A 27,147-nucleotide genomic window follows, 5' to 3' on the forward strand; every position below is an offset into this window, starting at 1 on the left:
GAAATGGCAACCCACTCCGGTATTCTTGCCTGGAGAATCCCGTGGACACGGGATCGTGGTGGGCCGCTGTCCATGGGGTCGCACAGAGTCGGACACGACTGAAGTGATTTAGCATGCATGCGTGCGTACATGGCTTCAAGCTGCCATATTACATTTACTTAACTGTGTACAGACAGCATGTCCTTGTGTCCCTTATACAACCCTAAAAAGCAAAATAAGTTTACAAACTAAAGTTATTACTTCATTCAACAAGCACTTATTATTTATGATGTGTTCCGTGTCCCAGGGGATCAGTGCTGTATAAGAAATAGACAAGGTTTCTACCCTCTCCTGATTGGTATTGGGGGTGGGGGGTGAGGAATGGGAGAATCCGTAAACAAACAGGTAACTTTCGATGATAATACGCTCCTGAAAAACAACATGGAAAATGCGCCAGAGATTGACTAGATGTGTGTAGATAGGATGATCCTCACAGAGATGAGGTTGAGCCAGAAAATTGAACTACGGGGTAAGGGTTTGTTTAAACAAACAAACAAAAAACCCGACAAAACAAGTAAGCTGCCTGCATTTTCACTTATTTTTGGCCTAACTTGATTTTGATCTTAGCGAGCTATCGTTTGAGTTACTGTCATTAGCACTTGCCTTATTTTTCACCTTGAACAATAAAGAGACCACTTGACCTTCACAGACACATTATAAGATCAGGACTGAGAGAGGATGACTTGAACTCATCTAGAGCCATGCTTTTCTGAGCTTTAGCATTATGGCTCCAAATAACTCCAAGGAAAGATCTTGACCAAGTAGTTGCTAATTCTGCTATTTAAAACATCCAGCCACTGTCTGACTAAGTTACAAATATCTTTTTAATGGGTCTTGTTTATTTGCAAGAAAAAAACCAGTTGGAATTTAGAATTTTGTCTGGGTGCTATTGTCAAGAAAGACATCATTTGATTAATTAAAGCTTGCTTAGAAGAGGAAAATGTGACACGTAGCCAAGATAAGACATAGGAAAGCTATGACAGCATTCTCTAAATTATCAGACAAGCCCTGCTCCTTAGGGAGGATTCTACTCTTTAGCCAGTAGGTGGAATTAGGGCCCGTGGGTAGACACACTAGAGAGGGGTCTGTGAGATCAACACAGCGTTGTCACCTTCAGCGCTGCCTGCCCGTAAGGACAGGCTCACACCACGGGGAAGTTCCCTCTGACACCGAGGTGGTCCACACAGAGGTGTGACATGTTGGAACTCGCCAAGAAGGGCTCCCGGTTGATTGACATGTTGATGTCAACGGGAGGCTGGAAAAAAAGGAGGTCTCAGTTCCCCAGCCTGTTCTCCATTGTACCACCTGAGACCCACCAGGCCTGGAGGTGAACAGAGAGCCTATCTAACTTCCCTAGGAAGGAAAATGTGCCGGGAAGAAAATGGAAAGAGTGGGTTGGAAACTTTCTGAACTCTGTCTGAAAAGAGATACTTTATGGACAAAGAGTAACAAAGTAAAACTCAAGGCTCTTTCTGAACAATTTCCAGCCCAGAAATTGGTTTCTAGATTTGGTGCAAGCTATTTGCTAACCTATATTGTACAGATCTATGGCTCCTCTTAGAGGTTTTGATAGGGGAAAAGCTTTTTACTCTGTCTTTATGCTTTTCATACATTTTCTTTCATTTGCTTCTTAAATCCTGTATTTAATTCACCAGGTATACCAAGAGGTGGCATGGCATTGTAGGAGGAGGATAGACTTGACATTTGTTGAATAAATATTTATTACAAGCCTATACATGCCAAGTATTGGAACACTGTGGTGACTATGACTAGGGATATATAATATGCTTTGTAACTAGAACTCCCATAATTACAGTGATATTTACAAGTGGCTTATAGATCAACCTTCAAACACATTTTCAGCAACATGTACTGCACAAAGGGAGGGAAATGCCATGTTAGTGCTAACATATTGCACTGCTCTCAGATTAATTATCACTTTCCTAGAGGAAATCTCCTCTGGGGGTTTACTCTAGCCAGCAGTTTGCTAGCTCCTTTCTTAGCCAATGGGCTTCACTGGTGGCTCAGAGGTTAAAGTGTCTGCCTCCAATGTGGGAGACCCGGGTTCGATCCCTGGGTCGGGAAGATCCCCTGGAGAAGGAAATGGTAACCCACTCCAGTATTCTTCCCTGCAGAATCCCATGGACAGAGGAGCCTGGTAGGCTACAGTCCACGGGGCTGCAAAGAGTCAGACACGACTGAGCGACTTCACTTTCTTAGCCAATAGCTGGTCCCCAGGACTATAAACTTCTAATTGCAAATATAAAACATCCTGTTTTAAGGAAGTTGCTGCTGAGAGTGAGGAGCCCAGTTTTAAATGAAAAAGACTAAGTGTGAGGGGATGAGAAGACAGTTGGGCAGGAGACCACCTCCTCTACTTAGGGTAGGGAGATACAACTTAGTGCAAAGTGAACTCCAGGAGGAACCCCTCTGAGAGTGGTTTTAACTTCCTCAACTGACGGTGAGTGGTAGGGAATGTCAGGGGATTTGGTAGTGGGGAGATGCGGAATTCTAAGCAACACATGCGTCCATCCCTGTGTCTGTGGAGTATATAAGAATGTCTTGTTCAGCTTCTCTTTGGGTGGGATTAGCTGCTGGGGAGTTTCTAGAAGCAGCACCCAACCCTGCACGACTCTTTTAAAACAAGTATTTTGTAATTCCGCTCTTCTACTGCCCTGAAATGAAATCCACAGATAAAATAACCTAGAAAGTCAGTTGTATAGTGAAACTGTAAAAAAAAAGCTACTTGTGTTTATACGTAAAGCAGAGCTTTTCTCACCTACAGGAGTGACTGGCAGGACATTCACATGTTGACTAGGATAAGGGCGAGGCTAGAGAAAACTTTTCTGATGTGGGGGACTCTTGCACAAGGCAGGACAACGAGCATCCCGCTGGCCCACTAAATGCCCCTGATCATTGTGACAACGAACAATAACTTCGTGAAAATCCAAAGTGCCCCTGAAGGGAGAAGTTACTGCCATGGAGAACCACGGATGAACGGGGATTGACCCAACAGCCCCCAAAGAAGCTCTTTTGCTATTTATTGGGTTAACTTGGCCCCTTAAGGGAATCTGAGGCTAGAACAAGACCACAGGGCTCCTGATTTAACAAAAGATCAAGCCCCAGATGATTTATCCAAAGTCAGATAGCACAGGGACAAAGGTCCTCACCGAAGAGTATACCCTTAGTCTGAAGCCACACTTTGTGAATACTGCCTGCTTCTTTGATTTCAGGGTTGGCTGACTTGCACTTGAGCACCCCCTATGTTTTCTTCTCCCTGCTTCCTCTCTTCCTCCTCCCTAGCACCTAAGACAGTGTAATCTTTGTACCATCTGGTTTATGGACTGTTACAGAGCTAGTAATGTTGTAGTTAACTGCCTTGCTTACAGTATTTGTTACCCTGCCTTCATGCCCTACCCCAAAACTGGGCCCTTAACCAGCTGCTAACTCCTACAGGGTTCTAACTGTTGCTTCTGACCCTCATACAGGTTTCATCCTTGGAATCATCCTTACATATGGGCCTTGTCCAAGGCCAAGCCGTGTAAATGACCCACAGCTTGAGAAGGGATGGAGGCAATCTCTCAGAGAGCCGTGACTCTCCCCTGTCGGTCTATGACCTTCCTCTGTACAATAAGGCTTAGAGCTTTCAGTATCCCCTGTTTTCCAGTATTCGGTGCCTGTGTGGCCTCTACGGCTTTAGCTATCAGTCTCTTCTAGGGATTAGCCTCTTTCAGCTGACTCACCTTGGAGGCCTTTGTGGGCAGATTAGGGAGTTTTGCTTGATCAGCACATCCTTAGCTTTACCAGAGCCGGGATTTCAGCAGGGCTCCTGGAATCTGTCCCTTTTATTTTTTGTTTTGTTTTGTTTTGTTTCCCCTTACTCAGTTAAAATGAATGCAGTTGTCTAGAAATTTCTCTGCATTTGTTCATGAAGCAATAGCTGATGGGAGAGGGAATGATCATAATGTTAATGATTAACCAAAAATAGATCTGTCTAAAGATTCCTTTTGTCATGGATCTATTTTTCCTGACCTTTTATGAAAGCTAAAGTACCCAGGAGGCTGGGTTTCATCCATATACATACCTTTGAACATGTTGTTGTCTAGTTTCTAGAAGGAGTTAAAATTGTTATTACTAAAGATTATTTGCAGTTAAATAACTCAGGGGGGAAAGATGAATAAAATCTAGAGTCTTTTCAAGTTGTTTACAAGGGAGATGAAACATGGAATCACTTCCTACATCCTCCTCCACAGTGAGCAAGTTTGAGGGATAAATAAGGGGCTCCAAGAGCTCAGCTGCAGGAGGCATCATTTCCAGGTCAGGGCCTCAAGGAAGATTTCCTGGGAGAGTAACTACATAGGACACTGATTAATGTCACAGTCAAGTCCCTGGGACTCATTTCGTGGTACATAAAGTGATAGATACATAAGCTTCAGCATTATGTGAACCAAGAACTTCCAGATGTCCAAGCTGGGTTTAGAAAAAGAAGAGGAACTAGAGATCAAATTGCCAACATTCGCCAGATTATAGAGAAAGCAAGGGAATTTCAGAAAAACATCTATCTCTGTTTCATCAACTACACTAAAGCCTTTGACTGTGGGGATCATGACAAACTGTGGAAAGCTCTTAGAGAGATGGGAATACCAGACCATCTTACCTGTCTCCTGAGAAACCTGTATGAGGGTCAAGAAGCAACAGTTAGAACCCTGTATGGAACAACTGACTGGTCAAGATCAAGAAAGGAGTATGACTGGGCTCTTTGTTATCACCCTGTTTGTTTAACCTATACACAGAGCACATCATGAAAAAGGCCAGGCTGGATAAGTTATAAGCAAGATAAGCAGGAGAAACATCAACAACCTCAGATATGTGGATGCCACTCTAATGGCAGAAAACAAAGAGGAAATACAGAGCCTCTTGATGAGGGTGAAGGAGGAGAGTCAGAGAGGTGGCTTAAGACTAAATATTAAAAAAGAAAAACAACTAAGATCACAGCATCCAGCCCCACGAGTTAGTTTCAGTCCAGTCGCTCAGTCGTGCCCGACTCTTTGTGACCCCGTGAACCACAGCACACCAGGCCTCCCCGTCCATCACCAACTGCTGGAGTTTACTGCATGGCAAATAGAAGGGGAAAAGGTGGAAGCAGTGACAGATTTCCTCTTCCTGGGCTCCAAAATCACTGCGGACAGTAACTGTAGCCATAAAATCAGAAGACCGTTGCTTCCTGGCAGGAAAGTGATGACAAACCTAGACAGTGTGCTGAAAAGAAAAGCAGAGACATTACTCTCTTGAAAAAGGTCTGTCTAGTCAGGGCTGTGGTCTTCCCAGTGGTCATGTACAGTTGTGAGAGCTGGACTGTAAAGGAGGCAGAACACCAAAGAATTGATATCTTCAAACTGTGGTGCTGGAAAAGACTCCTGAAAGTCCCTGGACAGCAAGGAGATCAAACCAGTCCATCTTAAGGGAGATCAACCCTGAATATTCACTAGAAGGACTGATGCTGAAGCTGAAGCTCCAGTATTTTGGTCATCTGATGTAAACAGATGAGTCATTGGAAAAGTCCCTGAAACTCGGAAAGATTGAGGGCAGAAGGAGAAGAGGGCATCAGAGGATGAGATGGCTGGATGGTATCTCTGATGCAGTGAACATGAACTTGGACAAACTCCGGAGATGATGAAGGAAGAGAGACCTGGCGTGCTGCAGTTCATGGGGTCGCAAAGAGTCCAACACAACTGGGCAACTCAACAACAAAGTGATAGAAATGAGAGTTTTGGTTTTGGTCTTCTTTTTGGAGACAGTATAGAGAAGAAACAGGTAAGTTCAGATGAGAAGTGAGATGAGGGCAATCAGGGGTATCTGAAGTCACCACTCTCAATTTTGGGCTGTATTGCAAGCTTCAAAACATCCATCAGGTGAGATAAAAACAAGGTGAGCTATTGGTGTATTCTTGGAACAGTGTGACTGTCTCCCCTTGATTCTAAAGGGTGCTCGCCGAACTGAGAAAAGGAAGGGATTCAACTCAACCGACAACTTTAGTTCTCTGTTTTTACAGGTGTTTCGGTGCTTGTGTTCAATGTGGTGCCTCTTTCCAAACCAACAGGCCCCCAAATAGAAAAATGCTTGAAGGGCTTTAGATGAAGGTTTCACGCTTGATATATTTCCACCTGTCTCAGCCCAGGATAAACTGGCAACAAATCCATCTTCCTTTCTCATCCTTGGGCCTCTCACCTGGGGATACCCTTTCCAGGATAGCCTCTCTTGAGAAATATCTGGATGAGCCTGTCAGGCTGCTGCCTACTGGCCAGCTGGTTTTGATCCCCCTACTATCCATCTTGCCTACCCCTGAAAGCCAGCTGAGCAGATCACTAAGGACCTCTTGACAGCCCTTGGGAATGGGAAGTGTGTCTGCCTTTCCTGAAAGAGTGACCCAGATGTTCCTGCCCCCAGCTCCTGTCTTCCAAGCTTGAGCTTGAGCTTTTGCTGAGAGAGAATGCCTTTGCAAGAGGCAGAGAATGAACGCCTGAGTCTTGTCCATTCTGAAAATTCTGCTTCACGGCCCCATAACATAGGCTTTCATCTAAGGAAGTTTTTAACACAAGTTCGTAGTAGGACTTCAAGAACTCTGAAACCTCTAAAATCATATGTCAAATTTCGTGTCTGTGTGTTGCTTTCACATATTCTGACCCCACCCCTCACAAAATGGTAAGAAACATTGCTTAAAGAGTAATCAATTTGTGTCATCTCTGATGTCCCTTAATTCCCCTGAAATCCAGTTATATTCAGGGCATGGAGGTTAATGTTTAAATTCCCTGGACCTTGGACCAGTCCCAGAGAAAATTAAAAAAAAAATTCCCAGTCTGCCCTTGGTATGCCAGCTATCCAAGGACTTCTGAGAACCTTCTGATGTGTGTCAGCCAAAAATCTGTAGAATGGACACTTCACCCAGAAACAAACCCGAACAGGCGACCAGCACATGAAGAGATACTCAGTGTCATTAGAGATGCCAGCGTGCTGAGTCGCTTCAGTGCGTCCGACTCTGCGACCCGATGGGCTGTAGCCCGTCAGGCTTCTCTGTCCGTGGGATTCTCCAGGCAAGAACACTGGAGTGGGTTGCCCTGCCTTTCTCTAGGGGATCTTCCTGACTGACCCAGGAATTGAACTGGTGTCTCTTATGTCTCCTGCAATGGTGGGCGGATTTTTTACCACTAGCGCCACCTGGGAAGCCCCATAATTAGTTATGGGGAAACACAAATTAAAATCTCAATGTGATATCTTTATACATGCACTGAAATGGCTAATATTAAAAAGACTGACAATTCCAAGTATTAGAGAGGATTTGGAATACCTGGAATTCTCATTCATGGCTGTAAGTTAGAAGAAGGGGAGCCCAAAATGATGGTCACTTTAGAAAACAATTTGACAGTTCTTAAAAAGTCAGACATACACTTATCCTAAAACTAGCAATTCTATTCCCAAGTCTTTATGCAGGAAAAGCACATGATCACACAAAGACCTGCATGTAATTGGTATGGCAGTTTTATTTACAACAGCCCCATATTGGAAACAACACAATTGTATATCAAATGGAAATAGATAAAAACACTATGACACATCTGTACATTTGATGACATAAAAAGGAAAAGACTACTGAGATATGTTACAACCTGGTGATTCTCAAAAGCATTATGCCAAGGGAAAGGAGCCAAAAGGACTACAAATTGCATGATTCTGTTTATATGACATTCTAGAAAAGGCAAAGCTGTAGTGACAGAGATCATTATCAGTGGCTGCCAGGGCCTGGAGGTAGGAGAAAGAAATTAACTGTAAAGGGCCACAAGGAAATTTTTTGGAATGATGAACTGGTTCGAAAAGTGTGGTGATGGACACATGATGAAATATATTTGTCAAAATTCATCAAACTGTAATTTAAAATATTTATTATATGTAAACTATTCATCAACATGGCTGATTAAAAAAAAAAACTAGCTGCTGAGCATTTACTTTATATATAGGACAGTTCAAACACAGAATTCTTTTTTGCAAGGATAAAGGATCTCAGACTTGGGGGTCAATGAACATCATTTTATGATTTATTTTACATATTGGACCCCGGAGTTTGTCCTAATTTCCTATTCCAACTGGCACTCTCGCAATTGGAAGCTGGTGTTTTCATCTTTCCCATCTTAAGGGTAGAGCCAGAAGATGTTATGAGCACTGCAGAGTCCAAATTGTGTCTGGTTGTATATTACATCTATTAAATCCACTGCAGTGTTTGGAGCTGACTGAAGCAGAGAGAAGGAAGAGAGAGGGAGTTGAGATAGAATGAAACACAGCAGCAGGGACAGAACAGGTGCCAGGGAGAGACATTCCAGCAGACTTTGTCAGGGACCAGATGTAGCAGTATAAAAGACAGCAAGCATTGTTCAGAGGGGACTTTGAACAGTTCCTCGTTGCCTTTGAGAAAAAGCCCAAACTCCTGGTCACGGGCTATCAGGCCTTCCACAATCTACTTCATATCTCCCTCTTCATTGCCCACTAAAGGTGAAGCTCCTCAAGCACAGGCTTGTGCCTTACGACAAGTAGTCCTCCATAAACATCTGTTACTTAACAGCAGTTGTTCAGTATAAACTGGTTGTATTATAGATATGTACAAATGTCCATTCACCTACTGATGGGCATTTGTATTGTTTTCTTTTTTGGCTATTAGAAACAAGAATATGTTTCTATGTTATGTATGTATGTTACGAATACTCTTGTCCAAGTCATTGTGTGGACATATGCTTTCATTTTCCTTAGATACACCCTGGGAATGGAATCGCTGGGTCATACTGGCTCAGCTGGTAAAGAATCTGCTGCAATGCAGGAGACCTGGTTTTGATCCCTGGGTGAAAAGGAAGATCCCCTAGAGAAGGGAATGGCAACCCACTCCAGTATTCTTGTCTGGAGAATTCCATGGACAGAGGAGCCTGGTGGGCTACAGCCCATGGGATTACAAAGAGTCAGACACAACTGAACGACTAACACTATGTTATGTTTAGTAGATCCATACAAGGGAATACTACTCAGCAATAAAGAGACATGAACTTTTGGTGCACACAACAACATGGATGAATCTTAACATGCTTACGCTGAGTGAAAGAAACTGGATGCTGCCCCACTCCACCCCCTGAAAAAGACACCCCCTCCCACATTGTCTGATTCCATTCATATAAAATTCTAGAAAAAGCAAACTAATCTATAGCAACAGAAAGCAAACCAGCAGTTGGGAGGGCAAAGGACAGTGAGGCACTTCGGTTGACAGTTATAGAAGTACATGGGGAAACTCTTTTGGGGTCATGGATATGTTCATTACTTTTATGGAGTGATAGTTTCACAGCTGTATACATATATAAAAACATATCATATATGTTTAAACAAGTGCAGTTTATGTCAATTATTCCTCAATAAAACTGTGAAAAATACTGTTTGAATAAAGAGCAGGCCCTCTGTAAATGCATATAGAATGAATGTAGAGAAATGTGCAATGTTGGTTTAAGGGACACAAACCAATATGCCCAATAATAGTTGGTAGAATTAATGTACAGAAGAAACAAGTGAATAAATAGTAGGTGTTCAACAATTTTATAATGAAAGAATGAATTTGACAAATGTTTAAACCAGCCTATTGTGTGCCAGGGATTCGGGAACAAAACGAATATCCCAAGGCTCACAGAGTTTTAATTTGAGGAGTAGAGAGATAAATAAAACACGTATTCGGGTGCTAGGCAGTGCCAAGGAGAGAGAAAGCTGAGAAGGCCCACCGGGACCGTCAGAGGGGACTGACCGTTTTGGGAGTGTGGCCACCCTTCTCCCAGGATGACGCCTGAGAAGAGACCTAAAAGAAATGAATGGGCAGGTGGGTGTCCAGGAGGATAAAAAGTAACCGCTCTAGAACTGAAGGAATGAGCAAGACTTGAATGAAAGTTATGACGCGCGAACGCAACAGCCGAGCGCGCAAAAGCTAGTAAGATGGGCCGGGCCCAGGGCCCTCCCGGCCACTCGGGCCTTGCACGGTCCGCGAGGAAACGCGCCGCCGTCCCCCTCCGCGGCCCGTGCGTGGGCACGCGCAGAAACCGCTAGGCGGCGTCGGTTTCCTTCCCACGCGCGGACGCCGGCGCGGGCTGACGCGGCCGGGCGCCCGCGCGTGCGCAGAGCCGAGGCCGGCGGCGCCCGGGGCGGGGCGCGGGGGCGGGGCCGAGCGGGGCGGGGCGGGGTCCTGAGGTGATCTCCCAAGCCGCGGCGGCGCCTCCGGCGGTGCGGGGAAACCGAAAGTGGGCGGCTGCCGCGGCTGCGGCGCTGAAGGAGCGGGCGGCGGGAGCCGGGCCCGGAGGCGCCGGGACGGGCCGCGGGCCCCCAGGACGAGGTGAGCGCGGGTCCTGCGGGCTGCGGGAACGACAGGTGCCCGGCGAGGTCTGGCGAGGTCTGGGGCGGGCGCGGCACGCCTGTGCTGCCGGCGGGACAGGCGCCCGAGCGGGACCCCGGCGGGCTGGGGCTCTTCCCTGCGGCCGCAGAGGCTGCCCCGGCCCCCGCTGGAGCCGAGCAGGCTGGGCGCCGGGGGCGTTGGAGTTCCAGAGCACTGTGTTTTAAATCTGTGACGGGGCCGTCTGGGCGCTCAGCCCGGAGCCGGCCGGACCTCTGCCGCCTGGGAGCTCGGTGCCGAGGGAAGCGCCGCGCGGGGGGTGTGGACGAGGGGCGGCTGGTGCTGACCGGGAAGTGGTTCCCGGCCGCGGCGCGGCCGGCCTCCGCGGCCCGCCCGGAGCAAGGCTGTCCCAGCCCCGGGCTGTGTGAGCTCGCGTCTTTCACACCGTCCTCCTCAAGTTCCTCTTTACCGACGACCCCTGCAGGCCGCTTGAGCAAAGCGGGACACAAACACTGTCCGTTCCTCTCAAACCGTGAGCAAGCACCCTGAACCCTGGGTGGGTACAGAGCTTCAAGTTAGGAGGGAAAGACGAATCCGTGAGTGAGTATCTCTTAGCTTGCACCAAATCCCCCAACAGGATCAGGTTCCCAGCCTTCATTCAATGGGAGGGAGCCTGAAGCCCACACAACTGTTCTGCTCGCATTTCCTTGAGGGGGGTAGGTATACTGCCATACGTAACCAGTCACCACTCCTTCCCAAACCATTTCAAAGAACCAGAAAGGGAAATAACTTTATTCGAAACAGCCTTGGCCCAGTTCTGAAAGCCACCCTACAAAACAGAAACAAAAACACCGCTGACCTGGGTCATCCCTCCCAGGGATGGACTGCAGGTGGAAAGACTGCAGAAAAGTGCCCTGCCTAAGTGATATACAACAATTTAATGACAGAAGTGAAACTTAGACCAACTCCTGGCTGCTTTGATGTGGAGGTGTTGCATAATGCAAATAGCATGGACTTTGCAGATTCACGTTGGATTCTGGGTTTCTCCGCATATTAACTGTATGCTCTTGAACAAATCACACGCTTGCTTTGAGCCCGATTTTCTCTTTATCAGTTGGAAATATTTAACTTACCCTGCAAGGCTTTTCTTAGATAGCTATTGCAGTTCATTTGACTCAGAATAATAGCCAAGAAGTGTTAACTCTTTTCCTCCCACCAAACTTCCTATATTTTACCTAATTGGACTTCAGTTTTCTTGCATGCAGGGACACATTTTTAAGTTCTCTATATAATGTAAAATGGCCCATGGTAGAGATTTTTGCAGTTCCACTCAACTGACCTTCATGGAGCATCAGTGACATGCACAGTCCCAGCTGGGGGAAGGAAATTGCTCTGGGGCCAGCTGGGTTAGAACCCACATCTTTTGTGCAGCGCCCTTTCCTGGCCTATAGCCTCTCTGCTAGTTCAACACAGTGAGACTCTGAAGCAGCAGTTGGTGGTGCCTTCGAATTTCAGTCCCTGTAGATTGGAAATGTAATCCCTGCTAATGCCCTTTTAAGTGTATCGGTTGAACATGGCTGAAGGAACTATTGAATTTTGTACCAAGAGATTTAAACTCCTTGAAGGACCTCTCTTTAAATTCTCTCTCTTTAAATTCTCTGTGCAGTATAATCTAGTTGGAGACTTAATATGAATGTAAGAAAAAAACAGTTTGTAAGTATTTTAACTCTTAGGTGCCTAGTCTGTGTTTTGTCAGTTGCTATTTGTAAGGTCTAAGATTTGACGTAGAGTGAGCGCTTTGCTTCTGGACGCTTTCAGGGTCAGCACATAAATCCAGAAAGGACAGTTCCTTGGTGGTTGGAGTGAAATCTAATTTCATATTTATATGAACTGATTTTTCTTTCTTTATGCAAAACCGACTTTCTCCTCCTTCTATTCCCACCTTTGTGCTTTGAAAAGCTTTGTTCTTTTCACTTTCCTCATTGGACCAATTTTTTAAAAATTTTGTCTTTCAAATAAACCACTTAAAAGTAATTTGTCGTTTTTAGCTAAAGGTGTCTGTTAGGATATACAGCAGTTAGTGCTTCTGATTGGCACAAAATACTCAGTGGGACCCCAAAGCAAATTCAGTATTTTAGCTCTGCAGCTTTGTCCAGAGGAAGCAAACCCATTTTCATTAGATCTTTGGACCCTCTTTCAGCCCTTGAAGGACTCCAGGGAAGGTTGAGAACCATGGATCTTGCCCATCCTCCTTAGGTTCCATATGAAAAAAACAACCTGAAGTGACTTCCTCAAAGGGTCATAGATAATTAGAAGCAGAACTGGGATTAAGGCCCAAACTCCTAACTAAGCCACTTATGATCTCAGAGCTTTTTCTCCAGTATGTAGATATATGGAGAGCTGTTATTTATTCATACTATGTAATTAGTAATGCATGTATAATTTGGAGGTTGAAATTATAGTAATAAAAAAGAAAACTGCCCTCTGAAGGAAGTATATCACCACCTGAGGGCATTAATTACCATCTTCAAAAAAAAAAAAAGAGTTGGTAAAGGAGTAACTCAGGTGGTAACAAATAGAGTGTAATTGGAAATAAAAGATAACATGTAAACTGTTGCTGGATGAGAAACTGCCTCCAAAGGGTCTTAGACAAAAACCTTCCTTCTTTTAGGCTCAGTTTATTGATGCATAATGAGGGGTTTGGGATAGACTAGATGATGCCTAAAGTCTTTTCAGCACACACATTCTGGATTTTAGGGGCCTGCCTCATTGCTAAAATAGTATCTTCATGGAGAAGGGCAACCACTTACCAGAAGGATGTGCCCTGAGGAGACACCAAAAAATTGGGTAGCTGACTAAAGAAGATATGAGAGATTGTTTGGTGATTTCAGTTTACCCTAATAATTCTTTAGATTTATTTAAAGGTTGAGTGCCACTCTTTTACTCAAATTTATGACACAAAAAAATGCAACAAGGAAAATGAATCGAGTAGTATAGTTGGAAGTAGTTGAGAAAAGAGAAGCTGAGAGGAGAAAGCATAGATGGGAGCATGACCAGCTTGACCAAAGGTCTCTGGGCAGCAGGAGCAAGGAAACCGAAGCTACGGAAAGCGGATCAGATGTGAAATGACCGAGCCAGGGGGGAGAGCTAGTGGTAAAGGCAGGTGTCCAGAGGACACCGAAGCCTGCTCCTAGAGAGTAAGACTCTCCAGGGGCCATTTTCGGGTGTATTAGAAAAACTGTGAATTTACACAACGTAATGTTGAAAGTGAAAGTTGTTTTAGGCTGTTTACATTCTTTAAACCTTGCTTTCCAAAAGGTGGTTATTACTTCCCCCTGCCCCACTTGGTGCACGTTGTTGGCATTTTGGGGTACTCGTGATTAATTGTGTAGCAAAATAGAAGAGGAGTAGTGTAAAAGAATTGAATTTTTACAGCAGTTGGAAAGTATTTTGGATTTGAGTGCCACACCCTTAAATCAGAATGTGACAGATCCCCATTTCATGCCACTTTAACAGCTAGTCACTAAATACGCCTCAGGGTTGCTCTCATGTTCTCCAAGTCAGATTTACTTTCAGAAGCCAATGCTGTACATTTGGAGCAGCCGTCTGAAAGCAAGCCCTAAGTTTGGGAGCCAGACCTGGATTCTTATTGTGGTTCTGGCCATAAAAATATGTGAGTCCTGGAATAATCACCTTGTACCTCAGTTTCCTCATTTTTAAACTAAGCAGTTTGGAGCTGGTGAGAAGGTGCCCGCAAGCATTCCATGCTTCTCTCAGCTCCCCGCTCTGAGGTCAGGCCACCATCCTGTGCTGCCGTACATCGGTCCAGGGGCATTGTATTGACATAGCCGTCACGTGACTTCTGCGTACGAGTTAGGTGAGAAATCTTAGAGGAGATCTGGTGGTTTTACTAAGCCTGCCTGGTCAAGTATGTTAATGAGGCAAGTAAGAAAAACTGGGAAAGTTACAATGCTTCAGGTTTGATGCTGTACTAAAAATGTCTCCAGTAGCCAATGCCTGCATCTTTCATCTTTGCAGTCTTAGCCATGTAATGCATATATTCATAGGTAGTTTCCCATCCATACCAGGCTTCTAGGAAAGTATAACCACTGAATGCCAAGTATTGTGCTAAGCACATATAACTCTATTTTTGACACTTATCATTCAGAAAGAGAGGCAAGGAAAGGAGGAGAAAGGGTGAGAGGAAGGCCATGAAAGTCAAGTGCAGTCTGTTGTGATCATTGTGGCTGGTTTATTGCTCCTTGACTGAGGTCTTTGCTAGCTGACCTTGGTCAGTTTCTGAGATTAAAAGTATCCTGATTAAATAATTCCCCAGATTCCCCTCCACTTTACTCTTCTTAAGCAGGGGATTCTTACTCAGCTCAAGCAGCCCCTTTATTATCCAGGGAAGCCCTTAAGAATTCTAACCTGAATTTTGTGTGTGTGTGTGTGTGTGTGTGTGTGTGTGTGTGTGTGTGTGTAATAAAGTTTTATTAAAGTATAAAGGAGATAGAGAAAGCTTCTGACATAGGCATCAGAAGGGGGCAAAAGAGTACCCCTTTTGCTAGTTCTAACCTGAATTTTAAAAGATGACCAACCTTATTTCTCCCAGCCTAGCCTAACTTAACCATCATTAGGGCTTGCATAACATTCTCAAAGTAAATTGAATTCTCTTAAACTCTAATCACAACACTTTTAGAGAGTAGAAATAAGGAGGAAGATTGAAAGGACAAAATGGCAGCTTAAGCAGTCGGGGAACCACTTTGGAAGGATTGCCGTTGAGGCTCTGCACTGAGTTGAAATTCCCATGGTAAGCTTTCTTCTACGCTTCTAATGGGTGACATCCAAGATAATAAACTTGATTTTTATAGTTAGAGGAAAGTACTCTTCTATGTATACTTTTTATAAAAGTTCTTGAGACTAACTGCCATCTTCAGGAAAGCTGAAAAAAACGCCATGATAACCAAGGAATTAACAAAACTTAGAGCATTCTACAGCTGTATAGGAGGTTAGAAAATAACATTAGGTTTTTTAAGCTTTAGTTGTAATATTGTTTTTGTTCAGTGCCTGAACTGATATTGCTAATGTAGAAATTGCAAACTGGACAGACATGAGAACACAGATCCGAGAGTAAGACGTCCATCTAAACAAGATACACAACCACATTCACCCTTCCAGGTTTTATTACGCTTTTCACCAGCTTTGAAATCCTCGGTCATATAGTCCAATGGACTGCTCTTCCCTCCAAAACATTGTTTACTAATGGAGAATTATAGTATTCCATGAAAATAGCATGCTTAAAAAAGGGGAGGGAGAGAAATGCTTTTCATTTTAGTCATGTGGTCAAGTGTTGCTTCCCAGTCTCCTCAAGTGTCAGGCGCTTTTTTTAATGTTTAAAAAAACTTTGTGAAACTTCACACACAAGTAGTTGTACTTCTAATATCCACTGGTTGACAAAATATATAATTACAAAAAGCTATTGAAAATTCATAGCGTTTGAACTGAATGAATTGAATGCATTTTTAATTCATTCATAAAGTTGTGTTTTTGAATCTCAACCATGTCTGCATATTGTTTGAGAAAGAAGAATACATGTTAGTACGAGACATTTACCAGTGTTCAAGCAGTACATGCTTACACATCGAGGTGTATGAACTTCTTGCAGTAACTCTATGGCCCAGACCTGAGCCTGCTCATTGAGAACTTGGAGTCAGAGTGGAAAGGCCCAGAAATAATCTATGTGATGGATCTCAATCATAATTTGACATAATTAACTGTCTCAATCAGTTTACAACAGCCATTAAAATTTGAAAATAATTTTTAAAAATTAAATTGAGGATTATTCCTTTTACTGCCTGCATACAATATGCTATTACTTTAGTGAGTAGGAGAGAAAAGGAGTGGTGTTAGCTAGATAGAGAATTTTTCATTCACTCACTCAGGATTTACTGAGCTCTGGTTGTGGGCTGGGCACTAGGGATTCAGCAGTGAACAAAACCCATCCAAATCCCTGCTTCCATGAGCTTACATTCAAGTCAGAAAGTTGTTACTCAGTCCCCAAATCATGTCCTACTCTTCACCCCCCATGGACTGCAGCATGGCAAGCTTCCCTGTCCCTCACCATCTCCCAGAGTTTGCCCAAGTTCATGGCCATTGAATTGGTGATGTCATTCAACCATCTCATCCTCTGTCATCCCTTTCTCCTCCTTCCCTCAGTCTTTCCCAGCATCAGGTTCTTTTCCGATGAGTCAGCTGTTCACATTAGGTTGCCAAAGTATTGGCACTTTAGCCTCAGTATCAGTCCTTCCAAAGAGTATTCAGTGTTGATTTTGTTTAAGATTGACTGGTTTGATCTCCTTGCTTTTCAGGGGACTCTCAAATGTCTAATCCAGCACCATAGTTAAAAAGCATCAATTCTTTGGAGAAGGAAATGGCAACCCACTCCAGTATTCTTGCCTGGAAAATTCCATGGACAGGGGAACCTGACAAGCTACAGTCCATGAGGTTGCAAAGAGTCAGACACGACTGAGCGACTAACACTCTAACACTGCCTTCTTTATTATCTAGCTCTCATATCCATACATGACTACTGGAAAGACCATACATTTCACTATATGGACCTTTGTCCACAAAGTCCACAGTGGTTTTTAACACACTGTCTAGGTTTGTCATAACTTTTCCTGCCAAGAAACAATCTTCTTCTAATTCCATGGCTGCAGTCACCATCTGCAGTGGTTTTAGAGCTCAGGAAGAGGAAATCTGCCACTTATTCCACCTTTTCCCTTTTTATTTGCAGGAAATGATGGGACTGGCTTTTTCACTCTCCTCCTTCACCCTCATCAAGAGTCTCTTAGTTCCTCTTCACTTTTTGCCATTCAGTTCAGTCACTCAGTCGTGTCTGACTCTTTGCGACCCCATGAACCACAGCACGTCAGGCCTCCCTGTCCATCACCAACTCCTGGAGTTTACCCAAACTCATGTCCTTTGAGTCGGTGATGCCATCCAACCATCTCATCCTCTGTCGTCCTCTTCTCCTGCCTTCAATCTTTCCCAACATCAGGGTCTTTTCAAATGAGTCAGCTCTTTGCGTCAGGTGGCCAAAATATGGGAGTTTCAGCTTCAGCATCAGTCCTATCAGTTAACACCTAGGACTGATTTCCTTTAGGATGGACTGGTTGGATCTCCTTGCAGTCCAAGGGACTCTTCAAGAGTGTTCTCCAACACCACAGGTCAAAAGCATCAATCCTTCTGCACTCAGCTTTCTTTATAGTCCAACTCTCACATCCATACATGACTACTGGAAAAACCATAGCCTTGACTAGACTCATCTTTGTTGACAAAGTAATGTCCCTGCTTCTTAATATGCTGTCTAGGTTGGTCATAACTTTCCTTCCAAGGAGTAAGCGTCTTTTAATTTCATGGCTGCAATCACCATCTGCAGTGATTTTGGAGCCCAAAAAAATAAAAGTCAGCCACTGTTTCTACTATTTCCCCATCTATTTGCCATGAAGTGATGAGACTGGATGCCATGATCTTAGTTTTCTGAATGTTGAGCTTTAAGCCAACTTTTTTACTCTCCTGTTTCACTTTAATCAAGAGGCTCTTTATTTCTTCTTCACTTTCTGTTATAAGGATGGTGTCATCTGCATATCTGAGGTTATTGATATTTCTCCCAGCAATCTAGATTCCAGCTTGTGCTTCTTCCAGCCCAGCGTTTCTCATGATGTACTCGGCATATAAGTTAATTAAGCAGCCTTGACGTACTCCTTTTCCTATTTGGAACCAGTCTGTTGTTCCATGTCCAGTTCTAACTGTTGCTTCCTGACATGCATACAGGTTTCTCAAGAGGCAGGTCTTGTATTCCCATCTCTTTCAGAATTTTCCACAGTTTATTGTGATCCACACAGTCAAAGGCTTTGACATAGTCAATAAAGCAGAAATAGATGTCTTTCTAGAACTCTCTTGTTTTTTCGATGATCCAGTGAATGTTGGCAATTTGATCTCTGGTTCCTCTGCCTTTTCTAAAACCAGCTTGAACATCTGGAAGTTCACGGTTCATGTATTGCTGAAGCCTGGCTTGGAGAATTTTGAGCATTACTTTGCTAGTGTATGAGATGAGTGCAATTGTGCGGTAGTTTGAACATTCTTTTACATTGCCTTTCTTTGGGATTGGAATGAAAACTGACCTTTTCCAGTCTTGTGGCCACTGCTGAGTTTTCCAAATTTGCTGGCATATTGAGTGCAGCACTTTCACAGTATCATCTTTCAGGATTTGAAATAACTCAACTAGAATTCCATCAGCTCCTCTAGCTTTGTTTGTAGTGATGCTTCCTAAGGCCCACTTGACTGCACATTCCAGGATGTCTGGCTCTAGATGAGTGATCAGAGCATCGTGATTATCTGGGTCGTGAAGCTCTTTTTTGCCTTTACAGTGGCATCATCCAAATATCTGAGGTTGTTGGTATTTATCCTGGCAGTCTTGATTCCAGCTTGTCACTCATCCAGCGCAGTGGTTCACGTGACGTGCTCTGCGTGTAAGTTAAACACACAGCGGGACAGTCAGCAGCCCTGTTGTACTCCTTTCTCAGCCCTGAGCCAGTCAGCTGTTCCCTGCAGGCTTCTAACTGTGGCTTCTTGACCCGGTTCTCAGGAGACAGGTTTGTTATGATCCGCGTAGTCACAGGCTTCAGTGTAGTCCCACCCTTCTCCTCCTCGGCGAGCATAAGTTCTGTTTTTCAGTACCAGTCAGGGTAAAATGATAAAATAGACCAGGACTAAAATCCTGGCTTCCATATATCCTGTAATATGTTGATTACTTAACATCTCTGAATTTGGTTTTCTCATCTGCAGAATGAGAATAGTACGTTCCTTGTGTAGTTATTATGGACATTAAATTTTCAGAAAATAGAGTTTACACAAGAATAAGAAAAATAGCTTTGCAGAGCAGCTTTATTTACTCTCTTACTGAACTGTGGTGGATTTGCAGTGTTGTTCTGGGTTGTTTCTGCCGCACAGCAGAGTGACTCAGTCATGCACATATACACATCCTTTTTAATGTATCCTTTCTCGTTGTGGTTTATCTCAGGAGATCGCATGTAGTTCCCTGTGTTATGCAGCAGGACGTTATTGTTTATACATCTGAGTGTAATAGTTTGCATCTATTAACACTAACCCCAGGCTCCCAGTTCACTCCTCTCTCACCCATCTCCCCTTTCGCAACCGTAAGACCGTTCTGTATGTCTGTGAGTCTGTTTCTGTCTCATAGATGTGTTCATTTGTGCTATATTTTAGATTCCACATATAAGTGATATCATATGATATTTATCTTTCTCTTTCTGACTGACTTCACTTATTATGATAATCTCTACTTGTATCCATATTGCTGCAAATGGCATTATTTCATTCGTTTTTATGACTGAGCAATATGCTATTGTATATACGTAGCACATCTTCTTTATCTCTTCATCTGTCTATGGATATTAAGGTTATTTCCATGTCTTGGCTATTGTGAATCGTGCTGCTATGAACATAGGGTGTAAGTATCTTTTTGAATTATAGTTTGTCCCAGTGTATGCCCAGGAATGGGATTGCTGGATCATATGATAACTCTATTTTTAGTTTTCTGAAGAAACTCTACTGTTTTGCATAGTGGAAAGCACCTGACCTTTTTAAAAAATTATTTGTTTATTTTAATTGGAGGCTCATTACTCTACAGTATTGTGGTGGTTTTTGCCGTACATTGACGTGAATCAGCCATGGGTGTCCATGTGTCCCCCGTCCCGAACCCCCTCCCACCTCCCTCCCCCCATCCCTCGGGGCTGTCCCAGGGCACCGGTTTTGAGTGCCCTGTTTCATGCATCAAACTTGGACTGGTCATCTATTTCACATACGGTAATACACATGTTTCAATGCTGTTCTCTCAAATCATCCCACCCTCGCCTTCTCCCACAGAGTCCAAAAGTCTGTTCTTTACATCTGTGTCTCTTGTTGTCTTGTATATAGGGTCATCATTACCATCTTTCTAAATTCCATATATATGCATTAGTATACTGTATTGGTGTTTTTCTTTCTTGACTTACTTCACTCTGTGTAGTAGGCTTCAGTTTCATCCACTTCATTAGAACTGATTCAAATGTGTTCTTTTTAATAGCTGAGTAATATTCCACTGTGTTTATGCACCACAGCTTTCTTATCCATTCATCTGCCAATGGACATCTAGGTTGCTTCCATGTCCTAGCTATCGTATACAGTGCAAGCAGCTGAACTTTTAATACTCCAAAAGTGGAAACAACCTACATGTCTATCAACATCTGAATGGATGAATAAATGGTGGTATATCCATACAGTGGAATACTACTCAGCAATAAAAAGCAACAAACTCCTGGTAACTGTAGTAACATGGATGATATTCAAGAACACTGCTACTGCTGCTAAGTCACTTCAATCCTGCCCGACCCTGTGCGACCCCATAGACAGCAGCCCACCAGGCTCCCCCGTCCCTGGGATTCTCCAGGCAAGAACACTGGAGTGGGCTGCCATTTCCTTCTCCAATGCATGAAAGTGAGAAGTGAAAGTGAAGTCGCTCAGTCGTTTCCGACTCTTCGCGATCCCATGGACTGCAGCCTGCCAGGCTCCTCTGTCCATGGGATTTTCCAGGCGAGAGCACTGGAGTGGGTTGCCATTGCCTTCTCAGTCCTAATCTGTACTGACAGCAGATCACTGGACAGATTGGAGCCAGGACAATATATGTGTGATGGGGAGAAAGTTGACTGCAAAAAGGGCACAGCTTGAAGGAACTTTTTTTCGGGTTTATTGAGATCTACTTTATGTAAAGTAAAAGTCACCACTTTTGGTTTATAGGTCTATAGGTGGTGGTGGTGTTCAGTCGCTCAGTCAGTGTCTGACTCTTTGTGATCTGGTGGACTGCAGCATGCCAGGCTTCCCTGTCCTTTACCATCTCCTGGAGTTTGCTCAAATTCATGTCCATTCAGTCAGTGATGCTATGCAACCATCTCATCCTCTGTCATCCCCTTCTCCTTCCCTCAGTCTTTCCCAGCGTCAGGGTCTTTTCCAGTGAGTCAGCTCTTCGTATCAGGTGGCCAAAGTATTGGAGTTTCAGCTTCAACATCAGTCCTTCCAATGAATATTCAGGCTTGATTTCCTTTAGGATTGATTGACTGGTTTGATCTCCTTGCAGTCCAAGGGACTCTCAAGAGTCTTCTCCAACACTACAGTTTGAAAGCATCATTTCTTCGGTGCTCAGCCTTCTTTATGATCCAACTCTCAGATCCATACATGACTACTGGAAAAACCATAGCTTTGACTAGACGGACCTTTGTCAGCAAAGTAATGTCCCTGCTTTTTAATATGCTGACTAGGTTTGTCATAGCTTTTCTTACAAGGAACAAGTGTCTTTTAATTTCATGACTGCAGTGATTTCATCTGCCGTGATTTTGGAGCCCAAGAAAATAAAATCTGTCACTGTTTCCATTGTTTCCCCATCTATATGCCATGAAGTGATGGGACCGGATGCCATGATCTCAGTTTTTTGAATGGTGAGTTTTAAGACAACTTTTTCACCCTCCTCTTTCACTTTCAGCAAGAGTCTCTTTAATTCTTCACTTTCTGCCATAAGGGTGGTGTCATCTGGATATCTGAGGTCACTGATATTTCTCCCCGCAGTCTTGATTCCAGCTGGTAATTCATCCAGCCTGGCATTTCAAATGATGTACTCTGCATTAAAGTTAAATAAGCAGGGTGACAGTATACAGCCTTGACATACTCCTTTCCCAATTTGGAACCAGTCCATTGTTCCATGTCCGGTTCTAACTGTTGCTTCTTGACCTAGGTACAGGTTTCTCAGGAGGCAGGTAGGGTGGTATGATAGTCCCATTTCTTTAAGAGTTTTTTCCACATTTTGTTGTGATTCACACAAAGGCTTCAGCATAGTCAGTGAAGCACGAAGTAGATGTTTTTCTGGAACTCTCTTGCTTTTTCTATGATCCAGTGGATGGATGTTGGCAATTTGATCTCTTGTTCCACTGCTTTTTCTAAATCCAGCTTGTACATCTGGAAGTTCTTGGTTCTCATACTGTTGAAGTCTAGCTTGAAGGATTTTTTTTTAATTAAACAGATTTTATTAAACTTTTTAGGATGAGGAAAACAAGTGATATAAAATAAGTCATAAGAAATGCTCCCTGGTACTACTATCTCAAACCATTTTCAAGGTTTTACAAAATACTCATACAGCAAATACAAAAAGCTTCAACATACTCTTCTGACTTCTGCTGCAATAAATGCAACATTAACAAACATACAAATTTCCTCTGTACTTCTTAAAAGCCGAATTACTGAATTATTAATTTTTACAATGTTATTCATACACATTTTTATTCATATGCTATTAATGAGATCATTGCCAATACATACATTATTTTCCTTAACTTAAAATTAATCTTAAAATTAAGCCAAGAGATGCCATGCAGCCATCAAAAAGCTTATAGTAAATTATACAGGTTTGTAGTCCAATTTAGACTCTAGCTTCTTAGAATCAACCACTTTCCTGACTGCTTTCATGAAGTCTTCCCGTACTACAAAATCATGATCAGCACGAATTGCAAACTCACCTGCTTCAGTGCAAACACTTCTGAGGTCTGCTCCATTAAAGCCGTCTGAAAGCTTCACGGTTGCTTCACAGCCTATTTCAGCGTGCTTTGTAATGGGACCTGCATGGATTTTCAGTATATCTAACCTTGCTTGTTCTTTTGGTAAATCAATATGTATTTTTCTATCTAATCTGCCTGGACGAAGCAAAGCAGGATCCAGTGTATCTGGTCTGTTGGTAGCCATGATCATTTTAACTCTATGCAGAGTATCAAATCCATCCATTTGATTCAGTAGCTCCATTAAAGTTCTCTGAATCTATCGGCTGAAGTACCCTCAGAAAACTGACAACCACCAATAGCATCTATTCCATCCATAAAAATGATGCGTGGCTGATGGTCCCTGGCATAATTAAACATGTCTCTGATCAAACGAGCACTTTCACCAGTGTACTTGTCTATATAGCACTAGATACAACCTTTAAGAAATTGCAGTCCAGCTGGCTAGCCACAGCTCGTGCCAAGAGTGTTTTTCCTGTACCTGGTGGCCCATTTAACAAACAACCTTTTAGAGGTATTATTCCTACACGCTGGAATAATTCTGGGTTTGTAAGAGGTCATTCTATTACCTCTCTTAATTCCCGAATCTGTTCTGAGAATCCTCCAATCTCAGAATAAGAAACATTCCCAGGGTCCTCATGAGACATGTTGTAAACCAATGGATCCACTTCTCTTGGCAAATATCTCATGATAGTTAGTGTAGTCATATCCAAAGCAACTCTTGCTCCTGGCTTCAGCTTGCTTTTGTCAAGCTGTCGACGACAACCCACAACATATCTCGGTCCATTTGTAGCTTTAACAATGAATTTTTCTTCAGTTAACTGCTTAAGTACTTCACCCACAATCTGCCCAACACTTTGTAGAGCCTTCAGATCATTTTCAGATTTTTCATACTGCTTGGTAAGTTCTTTTAATTGTTCCCTTAACTCCTTGAGATGGCCGTCAGTCTCTTTGTGCTCCAGCAGTTTCTTGCGGTAGTCCTGAAGCACCTCATCTCTAGGGTCCGCCATGATGAGAAGCCGTCGCTCATAGGGGATGCCGGGAATGGCCATGGCCGCCCGGCATTAAGGTAATTATTGATAAGTATGATCCTGTTGCCATTTACTTTGTTGTTTTGGGTTCAAGTTTATACACCTTTTCTGTGTTTCCTGTCTAGAGTAGATCCTTTAGCATTTGTTGGAGAGCTGGTTTAGTGGTGCTGAATTCTGTCAACTTTTGCTTGTCTGTAAAGCTTTTTATTTCTCCTTCATATTTGAATGAGATCCTTGCTGGATATAGTAATCTGGCTTGCAGGTTTTTCTCCTTCATCACTTTACGTGTGTCCTGCCATTCCCTTCTGGCCTGAAGAGTTTCTCTTGAAAGATCAGCTGTTATCCTTGTGGAGATCCCCTTGTATGTTATTTGTTGCTTTTCCCTTGCTGCTTTTAATATATGCTTTTTGTGTTTGATCTTCGTTATTTTGATTAATATGTGTCTTGGGGTATTTCGCCTTGAATTTATCCTATTTGGGACTTTCTGGGTTTCTTGGACTTGGGTGGCTATTTCCTTCTCCATTTTAGGGAAGTTTTCAACTGTTACCTCCTCAAGTATTTTCTCATGCCCTTTCTTTTTGTCTTCTTCTCCTGGGACTCCTATGATTCGAATGTTAGGGCATTTAACATTGTCCCAGAGGTCTCTGAAGTTGTCCTCATTTCTTTTAATTCTTTCTTCCTCTCTGCTTCATTCATTTCCATCATTCTATCTTCCACCTCACTTATCCTATCTTCTGTCTCAGTTATTCACCTGTTGGTTCCCTCCAGAGTACTTTTGATCTCATTTATTGCATTATTCATTATTGATTGACTTTTCTATTTCTTCTAGGTCCTTGGTAAACATTTCTTGCATCTTCTCAATCTTTGTCTCTAGTCTTATTTATCTGTAACTCCATTTTCTTTTCAAGATTTTGGATCATCTTTACTATCATTATTCTGAATTCTTTTGTCAGGTAGACTCCCTATGTCTTCCTCTTTTGTTTAGTTTGGTGGGCATTTATCATGTCCCCTTACCTGGTGAGCATTTCTCTGCCTTTTCATTTTGTTTAGATTGCTGTGTTTGGGGTGGCCTTTCTGTAGGCTGGAAGTTTGTGGTTCCTCTTTATTATGGAACTGGCTTCCATGGGTGGGGTTGGACTAGTGGTTTGTCAAGGTTTCCTGGTTGGGGGAGCTTGCGTCTGTGTTCTGGTGGGTGGAGCTGGGTCTCTTCTCTCTGAAGTGCACTGAAGTGTCCAGTAATGAGTTTTTGTGTGTCTGTGGGTTTGGCATGGCTTTGGGCAGCCTGTGTTTTAATGCCCAGGGCTGTGTTCCCGCTTTGCTGGAGAATCAGCGTGGTGCGTCTTGCTCTGGAACTTGTCGGCTCTTGGTTGGAGCTTGATTTCAGTGTGGGTATGGAGGCTTTTGGATGAGCTCTTGTCTATTAATGTTCTCTGGAGTGAGGGGTTCTCTGGTGTTCTCAAGTTTTGGATTTAAGCCTCCTGCCTCTGGCTTTCGATCTTATTCTTACAGAAGCCTCAAGACTTCTCCATCCATACAGCACAGATGATAAAACATCTAGGTTAATGGTGAAAAAATTCTCCACTATGAGGGACACCCAGAGAGGTTCACAGAGTTACATGGAGAAGAGGAGAGGGAGGAGGAAGATAGAGTAACCAGAAGGAGAAGAGGGGGAGTCAGAAGGGGAGAGGGCAAGCTAGCCAGCAATCAGTTCCCTAAGTGCTCTCCACAGCCCGGAACACCCAGAGAGGTTCACAGAGCTAAGCAGAGAAGAGAAGGGGGAGGGAGGAGATAGAAGTGACCTGGGGGAGAAAACGGAGAGTCAGAAGGGGAGAGAGTGATCAAGCCAGTAATTACACCCCTAAGTGAAAATAGATACTGAAAATTAGATTCTTAAAGGTACAAAATTAATAACAAATACCAAAAAGCAAAGTTTAGAAATCTAAAGTAGAGGTTAGACTCTCAAAAATACAATATTAGAAATACAAAACAAAATTAGTCACAGAAGTTATATGAAGTTTGCTTTAAAAATAGTGTCTTTTTTTGGCAAGGTAATAGTAGGTTATAAAAATGAAAATAAAAGGAGTAATAAAAAACTTAAAATAAAAAAATTGTTAAATGATACTAGTAAAAATATATCTAGGAATTTCTCTGGAGCTGTTGTGGGCGGTGTGGGGGCAGTTCAGTTTGAGATAGTTCCTTGTTTCAGCTTGTACTTCTCAAGGTCTATAGGCCTCTTCCAGTGCTTGGTCAGTGTTAACTACAGGGTTTTAATCTGTTCACCTGTCACTCCCAGGGCTTTTCCGTCTTCTTTGTTTATTTTGCCTTCCTCTGCTTGCAGGTCTCTTCAGTGTCTAATTTCCGCCCTGACACAAGGGGGTGAAGGTGGTCACTTATTTAGGCTCACTTGTTCAGTCGTGCTGTGGGGAGGGAGGGACCCTGCAAACAAATGTCAGTGGCGCGTGTGGGGAGTGCTCGCGGCGTCTGGACCACACTGGGTTTGCCCCAGCTCAGGGCGGCTGTGCTTTCTGGGTCTGCCCTGCTCAGGCTCCAGGTTGCTCTGCAGGGGCACTGTCCAAAGTGGGCCCTGCATTTCGTGCACTTCCCCGGTGTAAGCTGCTCAGGTTCAGGTTCTCGGCTACCCCTCAGGGGCACAGACTCAGCTGGGCATGCGTTTTGAGCCCTTCCCAGGTCCGAGCAGCTCAGGTGGCCGGGTGCTTGGCGAGTGTACTGTCCCAGGTGGGCCGTGTGTCTTGATCGCCACCCTGGTCCCGGCCGCTTGGTTTCCTGGGCGAGCCTCGAGAGCACTGTCTCAGCTGTGCCCTGTGTCTCCTCTGGGGAGCTGATCGCGGGCTGCGACCCTCCTGGCAGGTGTCAGCCATCTAGGATCCCAGGAAGGTGTGGTTAGCAGCTGGGCGCCTGCTCCCAGTTGGGTGCAGGATGCCGGCCCCTGGGGCTGAGGCTGCCCCTTGCCTCCTGGCTCTGGCTGTCACACACCTGCCTCTCTGCCTCGGGCGGG

General features: G+C 43.7%; 1 protein-coding gene and 1 pseudogene across 3 annotated transcripts in view; one reads left to right on the forward strand and one right to left on the reverse strand.

The window, feature by feature from the left end:
• Positions 1-10,306: 10,306 nt before the first annotated feature.
• TDRD7 (tudor domain containing 7) overlaps positions 10,307-27,147 on the forward strand; it is a 90,983-nt gene continuing 74,142 nt past the window's right edge. For all 3 annotated transcript variants that reach the window (XM_065907740.1, XM_065907741.1, XM_065907743.1), the window contains exon 1: positions 10,307-10,441. The gene's annotated coding sequence lies outside the window, so the exon portion shown is untranslated. The remainder of the gene's footprint in view (positions 10,442-27,147) is intronic.
• Positions 22,553-24,152, reverse strand: LOC136148496 (26S proteasome regulatory subunit 10B pseudogene; annotated as a pseudogene).

This window comes from Muntiacus reevesi, chromosome 17 (assembly GCF_963930625.1).
Source record: "Muntiacus reevesi chromosome 17, mMunRee1.1, whole genome shotgun sequence".
NCBI classification, from domain to species: domain Eukaryota; kingdom Metazoa; phylum Chordata; class Mammalia; order Artiodactyla; family Cervidae; genus Muntiacus; species Muntiacus reevesi.